A 7,927-nucleotide genomic window follows, 5' to 3' on the forward strand; every position below is an offset into this window, starting at 1 on the left:
GTAAGGACTGCTCCCTGTGAACAGAGGTCCAGTGAAATCAATGGGATTTAATTGTTCAATGAGATTCTTGTGCCTAAATACCTTAGTGAACCTGACCGTGGAGTGGGTTCAGGGGTAAAGGTCCTAGTTTTGACTCCTCAAAACCCCGAGCCTTGGGGCACCTCATCACCCCCAGCTGTGATGCAGAGGGAAGTCTCAGGTGCTGCTTGTCCTGGATGTGCTGTGCAGCTTCTGCAGCGATGCTCTCTGCAAAAACCCAAGCCCCAGACGAGCCCGAGCTCTGAAGCAGAACTTCGTGGGAGCATTTCTAACTAGCAGTGACTGGTACAGTACTAATGCCGGGCACTGCTGTGCTCTTGTGCTCGCTTTGCTCCAGCAGCATGGCCAGACATGTACAGCATGGGGGCTGCTGAGGTTTGTATCACAGAAGCAGTATTTGGCCAGTCCATAACGTTCAGCCGTCTCCCACCACAGCCCAGCACAGCTCCTGGCACCGCAGGTGTCCAAGATCATCCCAGGACTGGGTGCATTTCAGTCGTGGCTAAAGCAAAGCAGGCTGCAGAGCAGAGGGTTACCATATATGCAGGTTCCCCCAAACATTTTCCACCTGAACATTGTGTACAGGCAGATTTGGAGGCTCTTCTGTGTTTGTCTCAGATTTCCCAATGTCTGGCAGCCTGTTGGGAGCTGCCAGATGTCCAGAGATGCTGACCTCGCCCACTAAGCATGCACGAGCTCTTTCACGACAGGCTCAAAGCAAGTCCAGTGCCTCCAGCACCACGGGGCTGGCCGTGCACGTGCTGTCTGGTCCTTTCAAGAGCGCGTAGGAAGCCCCAGAGATGCCAGGGTTTTTGCCTACACACCGTGCCAGTGGTACAGCCAGCTTCGGTCGGTGCGATGCATCCTGAAGTCCTTGTCCTGGTGTGCAGCACTATTTGTTCAAGTCATTTTAGCAGTGTTTCAGGAGCAATATATTGATGGAAAAACATATGCAGGAAGCAGGCAATGGATTTTGTGCACGGGCATAAAGCATTGCCTCCAAGAGATCTGTGTCAGTGTGCAGCCTCTGCTCCTTGAGCACTTGCTCTAAGCCCTAAGATTGGCTTCTTGCTTATAAATGGGACTTAATGAGCTGCACTTGACTGTACCCAGATTTCTGATTTCTTTCCCAGCTTTCAGATGGTCAAACTCCACCCCAGTGAGTTTTGGGCACTTTTGACCCACTGAAGTCGCTAAGCTGAGCCGAGCTGCATTCCTCACGTTGGGTTTCAGTCTGTTAAACAGCTCCGCCCAACCTGCTTTTGATTTGCTTCGTCTTGACTTTTTGATGCTGCTGGTGAACCGAAACACCCATCGCTCGCTCGCCTCTCAGGGCGCAGGCAGGGCTGCCCGGGGGAAGGCGGCTGAGCCACCGAGCTTTCAGAGCGATGGGCGGCAGCCCCGCGGGCATCGCTCGTGAGTCAGCCGCCGCCGCGCTGGGCAGCGAGGGCGCTTGAAGAGGTTTCTCATCCCACCCGAGTTTCCTTTCCTGGGAAGCGAGGTGGCTGCGCCGGGGCGCGTGGGCTGCGCGAGCTCCCGGGGAGTCAAACCCAAACTGAGCTGACGGAATAGCTGTAGTCTCAAGCACCCAGAGCAAAAACCTCCTGTGTTGGAGGCTTAAAATGCTGATGAAACAGAGCCGGCTGGCCCCAGGTCACAGCCGAGGTGCTGGCTCAGGCCTCTCTTAAATGTGCAAGAGAAACAGAAAAAGTGCTACACTAGGTCGGGTCAATGGATCAGTCACTTCAGAGAGAGGTAAATCCTACAAAGAGCACCCATGTGCTGCTTATCCCCCCTCCAATTTTGCTGCTAATCCCAACAGTCCCATACTGGTGGGTTTATGGAAGTGTAAGACTGGGATCCCCTCCGACCCCTCTTAAAACAACTTCTGTGAGGGCTCCGTACATGCTTCTGAGTGAAGGGCAACTGCACTCTTCCCATTACATCTGCTGGAGAGAGGGTGAAGAGAAGGAGGAAGAGGAAGGTTGGCTGAACTGGCAGTTAGCACTTAAGGACAAAAAAAAAAACCAACCTGTCACAGCATTAAGTTATACAAAATAAGAAGCATTTCTCCTTAGCGAGTGGATATATTGCAGGAATATATTGCAGAAGAATCAGGGCAAACGCATGCCACAGCTTAGTGAAACAAGAGTTAAACAACATCAAATCATTCCCCGTGATGGATCATTAAGAATGTGGAGTCTAAATGTGCGGTAAGATTACAGCATCGTGCAGATGTTCCTATACAGGCAGCTTATTTTGCATATTGCAAAGTATATAGATAATTCCTGGTAGCAAACGCACGCAAAGACTAGCCCGTCCTACAGTGAAAGCACATTTGGGTTGTTCAACAAGGTGAACTTTGTGGGGTGGAAAGGACTGATCTAAACTGCTGCCTGGGATTACAGCTGCCTCTAGCCGGCAGCGGGACGTGGCTGCCTGCCACCTCTCCACCTTTGCCCAGGCGCGGTTTGCGGGAGGGACAGATGAACAGGGAGTGAGATGGGTTAAATAAACAAGAGAGGGGGACTAAGTAAGTAAATGCCCAGGATTTCTTTTTTTTTTTTACACGTATATATTGTAACAAAATTTAAGGCAACATTCCTCCTGCTAATTAGTGTTTCCACGGCACTGCAAAAACTACAGCTGTAGGAAGAATTCAGGGAAAGTAATCAGCAGCACAATTAAGCAATCTGCCATAATGACAGAACACAACATTAGGGTAGAATAATCAGAAACATATATATTTTTCCTTCTTGATTTTCATTTTCCACCCAATGATTTGCTTTTGCAGGGTGTATATAAAGCGGTGCCTGATAGAAATGCCCGTATTTATCTGCTACAGCTTGCACATCTTGCTCCAGTGAGGATGCCAAGGGTAATTCTTGCCAATCACTTGCAACTAATGTTACTTTTACTATGTTTTTTGAAAACCCGATGTTTGACCTGCTTTAATTGTGATTTTGCCACCCTGTCTGTCTCTTATAAAAAGGGTCCAACTCCTTTAACTGGAAGGTGTCAGTCCAGCCAAGAAAGCCTGGAGCTGAGGTCCCTGTATTGCTGGCAGCCATCCCACCCGAGGAAGCAGAGCAGGGAGATGGTTCGCACAGCGTTTCTGCAACCTCCAGCTCCTGCTCAGGAGAGGAAAACACCTACACCTGTGAGCAGACAACGTGGGAACGGGCCTGACCTGCTTCATCTGCACAAGCTGTTTTCCCAGAGCTCCCCAAGGCTATAAGAGCCCACGAGGAAGGTAAGCTCCCCTCCAAGGGGGTGGTGTGGAAGGGGAAAGGGAAATGCAGCCCCTGAGAAGGGGGTCCCATACATTCCAACTTTCTGGCAGTTATGTATCAAGGCTGGTTGGACTGAAGCCAAGGGAGAAAGGGATGCTCCTGTATTGCTGTGGGGAGGTAGGTCTTCTCCTTGGGCTCTGCTGGGGGGCTTACTGGCTGCTGGGAGGGGGCTGCTATGAAATACTGGGAGAGAAGCTGTTTTGGTAGAGCCAGGAGTGATCTGTGTGCCCTGGGAGGCTGCAGGGGTTAGTAGTGGGACTCGATGAGTTCAGTAGGTGGCTGGGTGTTGGCAGTGGTGCTACTGGAGAAGGCCATCAGCATTTCCCTGGGAGGTGGGAGCACGGTGGTGGTGGTACAAGGCTCTGGAGAACTGCTCCATGGGCATCAGGGGCTTGTGGCTAGGAGAGGGAGCCTGTCCTTCCAGGATGGTGAAGCACACGGGATTGCTGCTGAAGGTGTCTGGATGGAGTGCTCAAGATGTGCTTTGTTCAGCACCTGCTATCCTCCCACAGTTGTGTTTCCTCCCGCTCATTGACAGATGGAGCTTTTGCTTATTAGTGCTCCTTATGGAAAGAGTTTGTCGTTCCTAGAGGCTCTTGGGAGAAGTGGCTCAGGTTTGTAATCTCTGGTGCAAGGGAGGGTCTTAGGTGTTTGAATTTACATGTGGCTGCTAAGAACTTAGGTTCCATCAGAAATAAGCTAGAAAATGTAAATATGTTCCACTGATGAATCTTTATAAAGGCAATGCTCTGTTTTGCATTCTACATAACGTAATGAAATGACAGCTATAACGTTATGGATTTTGAGAACTAAAATCTTATGATAATGAATAAGAGCAGCTGGGAGCATCGTACCTTTATAGCCTAAAATACTTCTTTTGCCTTAGGGAAAAAGCTTAGGAAAAAAACTGAGGAGCCCGAGACTCCCTAATGTGCAGGAAGATGTGGGTTCCAGCTCCTTTAGGCACTACTGAAAAATCTTAGTGCCACTTAAATCAGTTTCCGATATTTGCTTTTGCATGGCCAGTGCAGATCAGGTGTCTTGGTGGCCAGATTCTGCTGCCACTCAAGCTGGTGAAAAGCCACATGACCACTACCCCCTCCAGCAGAGCTCTCCTGACTTCAGAGCTGCTGTTATTCTGCACGTTCCTTTTTCGTCTGGGAGACTGTCTTGCCAGCATGCACACACACACGCAGAGCTGTTCCTCCTTTTCCCATGGGCCCATGGAAGTGGAAATCATCAAGAGCACCAGGTCCAGGGAGCAGAGATGCGTCTGCAAAACTCGCTTACAAAATCCCAAACCATGGAGGAATGCTGGGCTAATTTTTTATCCGAGTATCAGCTGAAAGTAATGTATACCCCAAATTAATGCAGACAATGCCTAGTCTGGCCTGCAGGCCCTCTGTATTTTTGAATTCTTTTCTACTAAAACTCAATAAAAACATGGGGGTGGAAGGTGCTGCTGGGAATTTGCTTTTTGTTCTGCTTAAGTGCTGTATTTCTCAGCAGTCTTCAAGTTTCTCAGCATGAAGATATTGTTACATCAGAACTACCGTGGGTTTAACACAATTCTCAATTTGCAGGCAAATGGATGTATTGTGTTGGGGCTTATCCACAAAGGACTGTGAAACTACAAATTACAACGCAGCTGCATTTTCTTATCTGGATTTCCTCCCCTCCCCACCCCGCCATGTGCCCGAGTCCTCCCCTGTTCACAAGTGGAAGGTGCAAAGAGAAACTTGAGTGAGAAAAAGAGACAGGCCCAAAGTCAAAAGGGACCCTGACAGTGCAGAAGACCCTGCCTGTGTCTGTGGATGCTGTATTTGGATGGGATGGTGTAGCTGGTGCCTTTTCTGAGCAGGATGGAGCTACCGCGTTTTGTATTAGTAGAGGATGTGATGCCTCTGGATCTAGTGTTTTTGTGATTGCCTGGAGAATTTGTTTCTGTAACTCTCCCTAGAAAACCAAGACATCCACTGAAGGTTTCTCCACCAAGGAGGAAGGGGAGGAAGGGGGTACCCTTTCTCTCAGATTACTAAATATGGCAGTAAAACAGAGGATCCACCCATTTACTTTCCCAGCTGTTCTTCATCCCCATCCCTCCCCCTTGAAGGGAGTGATAAACCCACCAACAGATCCCTGTGGGAGAGGCAGGTGGCACTTGCCCTCTGCAGTATGAGACAAGGCTTCACCACCTCTTGCTAGCCCCGGACAGGTCTCACCTACCTTGTCACACTTACACAACCGAGGCCAGGTTATGTGCCGGAGCCCCGTGCCCGCAAGCGTGGGCACTCGGAGGCAGGGCTGGAACAAACCAAGTCTGTCTGGGCAGAGGTGCTGCACCACTGGGACAAGCTCTTGGCCTCCATTCTTCAAAGCAAAGGGCCGTATTACCTGATTTTAGTGACACTCTGGACACCTGCTAGCCAGTAATAGGGTGAAAACTCAATGACCCCACGATAACATCGTTATGTTTATTTGCTTCCTTTCAAATGGCCGTGGATATGCAGGATGCTGACAAATGGGACTTGAACTCATGCATTTAGTTGACCAGGAAATAAATATATCAGAGTGACAGCACTTCTTTGGACTCTTTTGAGACTTGGGAGTTGCTGGCCGTTCTGTTTGCTGGCTCAGTTTAAGCAGCAGAAATGTCCATGTGTTCTGTCAAAGCACTTTACTTGTGACAGGCAAAGTGCTGCCCTGAACTGGAAAACCATTCAGAGCAAATAAATGCATTAGTTCAATGCAGAGTATCTTATATTTGATACACACCACTTCCTAATCACTTTACTGAACATCTGGATTGCCTTGAAATGAAACCAGTGCTGGCGTCATCTTCAATTTGGACATGGGATCCATTTCTGAAGGCTTTTTTCCAGGAGAGCGCCTCGTGGATCTCGGTATCGTTTAGGTCGGGTCCTACAGGTCTAATCTAGAGTAAATAAAATTAAGGGTTGCTTCAGTACTGAAGGAGGACAGAAAGTAGTACACAGGAGCCAGCTGAGCCCTTTGGTACTTGTAGTCCAAATTTTAGAATGATATTGAAAAGTGCAGATGTTACTAAGGAGTGGGGACTTTTCCCGTGTCTTTGAAACCCGGTCTGTGCCTCTTTCTCTTAGGCAAGTACCCAGTACAGGTGTGTTCCTGCAGAATAAATGAGAATAATTGATTGCAACTGTTAACGTGGCGTACAAGAGACTGAAATCAAACCCATTGTGTTGGTAAAAGACGTGAAAGAACACACGGCGTGCAAAGACACTGGCCGCTCTGTGTGAGCGAGTGAAAAGCGAGAGCAAAGGGGGTGACATACCGAACGAGAGATGCATTCGCATCGCTGCGAGTTGGGCTTGGCTGAACAACAGCAAGAACTGTTTGCAACATCTTTTTGTCAACATCTGTTTGTCTTTGAGTTCATGAAAGTGGAACAAATCTCATTAATATTTTTTTTTCTTGTGTTGAAATTTTGCACGATTGTTTCTGTTATTTTGGCAGCCAAAATGATGCTGGAATGTTTCACCTTCTTTTTCCAAGTTTTTGAGCCGAGTTGTTCGGTTGAGGTTTGTCACATAAATCATGAGGTTTTGCTTCTGCTGTTAGCCAAATCATAATCCTTATATCATAAGCCTTTTGTTGTTTATTGTTTTTTTTTTTTTCCTTAAAGCTCCAGCTTCTGGAATCATGAGAATGCATGAAAATCTCTACTTCTGCTTTCTGTCATGTGTGTGTTTTTCCTGGAGTTTCTAGCACTGGGAACTGTGCAGAAACTTTCGGGTGTCATCTGAAAGATGAAAAAAAGGAATTCATTAATTTTTTTTCTTTTTTTTTTTTTTTTTAATACCAGTTAGATAATTTTTGGAAACTATGACTCATGATTTTGAATGTTTAGATTTGGCAACGCTGTAGTTCTCCGTGCCGCTCCCCCGTGACCAGGAGCGTTGGAAGAAGCCGTGCGGGGCTTGTTTCCACGGACAAGTTACAGCACAGAGAGCCAGGGTGTGAATTTACAGTGCCCTAGTTACGTTGCACAGATTCCCCACGTGGATGCAAAGTGTGCAGTACCTGCCCTTTGAAAGCGTTCTCAGGGCATGCCTCTATGTGAATAACATATGGCGTGCAGTTCGGAGGCCCTAGAGCTGACAACAACGTGCTCCAGCTCATGGACCGGAGGTAGCACAGCCATTTCATGCTTCAAACTGTGCTTATTAGCGTGGGCACAGCTCCAGGGGATGCTGCTGTGCGGATATTGAGCACCTCCTGGCTGTGCCGTGCCATGCGGTTGTGGTGGGTGGGATGTCTTCTGGGTCCTCTGAGCGATGCTGAGGCTCCTTGGGTGGCAAGGGCTGGCTTCTCCCCGTAGCACCCATCCCCTGTATCTTGAGGGGGAGCTGGGTGGCTGGTCCATTCTCTGAGCCTGTTGGAAGGGAAGAGGGTGAGGATCTGTGGCTCTGGAGCTGGCCTTTCTGCTCAGTAGAGAGGCGAGCATGCTCGGCAGTACCCAAGGGCCATGTGTGGGAAAGCAATGATGCCTGTGTGACCTCTGGGGGACTTCCTGAGGCTTGGGTGACTTCATTTAACACTGAAATTTGCCTGTG

This window comes from Fulmarus glacialis, unplaced genomic scaffold, assembly GCF_000690835.1.
Source record: "Fulmarus glacialis isolate BGI_N327 unplaced genomic scaffold, ASM69083v1 scaffold4541, whole genome shotgun sequence".
NCBI classification, from domain to species: domain Eukaryota; kingdom Metazoa; phylum Chordata; class Aves; order Procellariiformes; family Procellariidae; genus Fulmarus; species Fulmarus glacialis.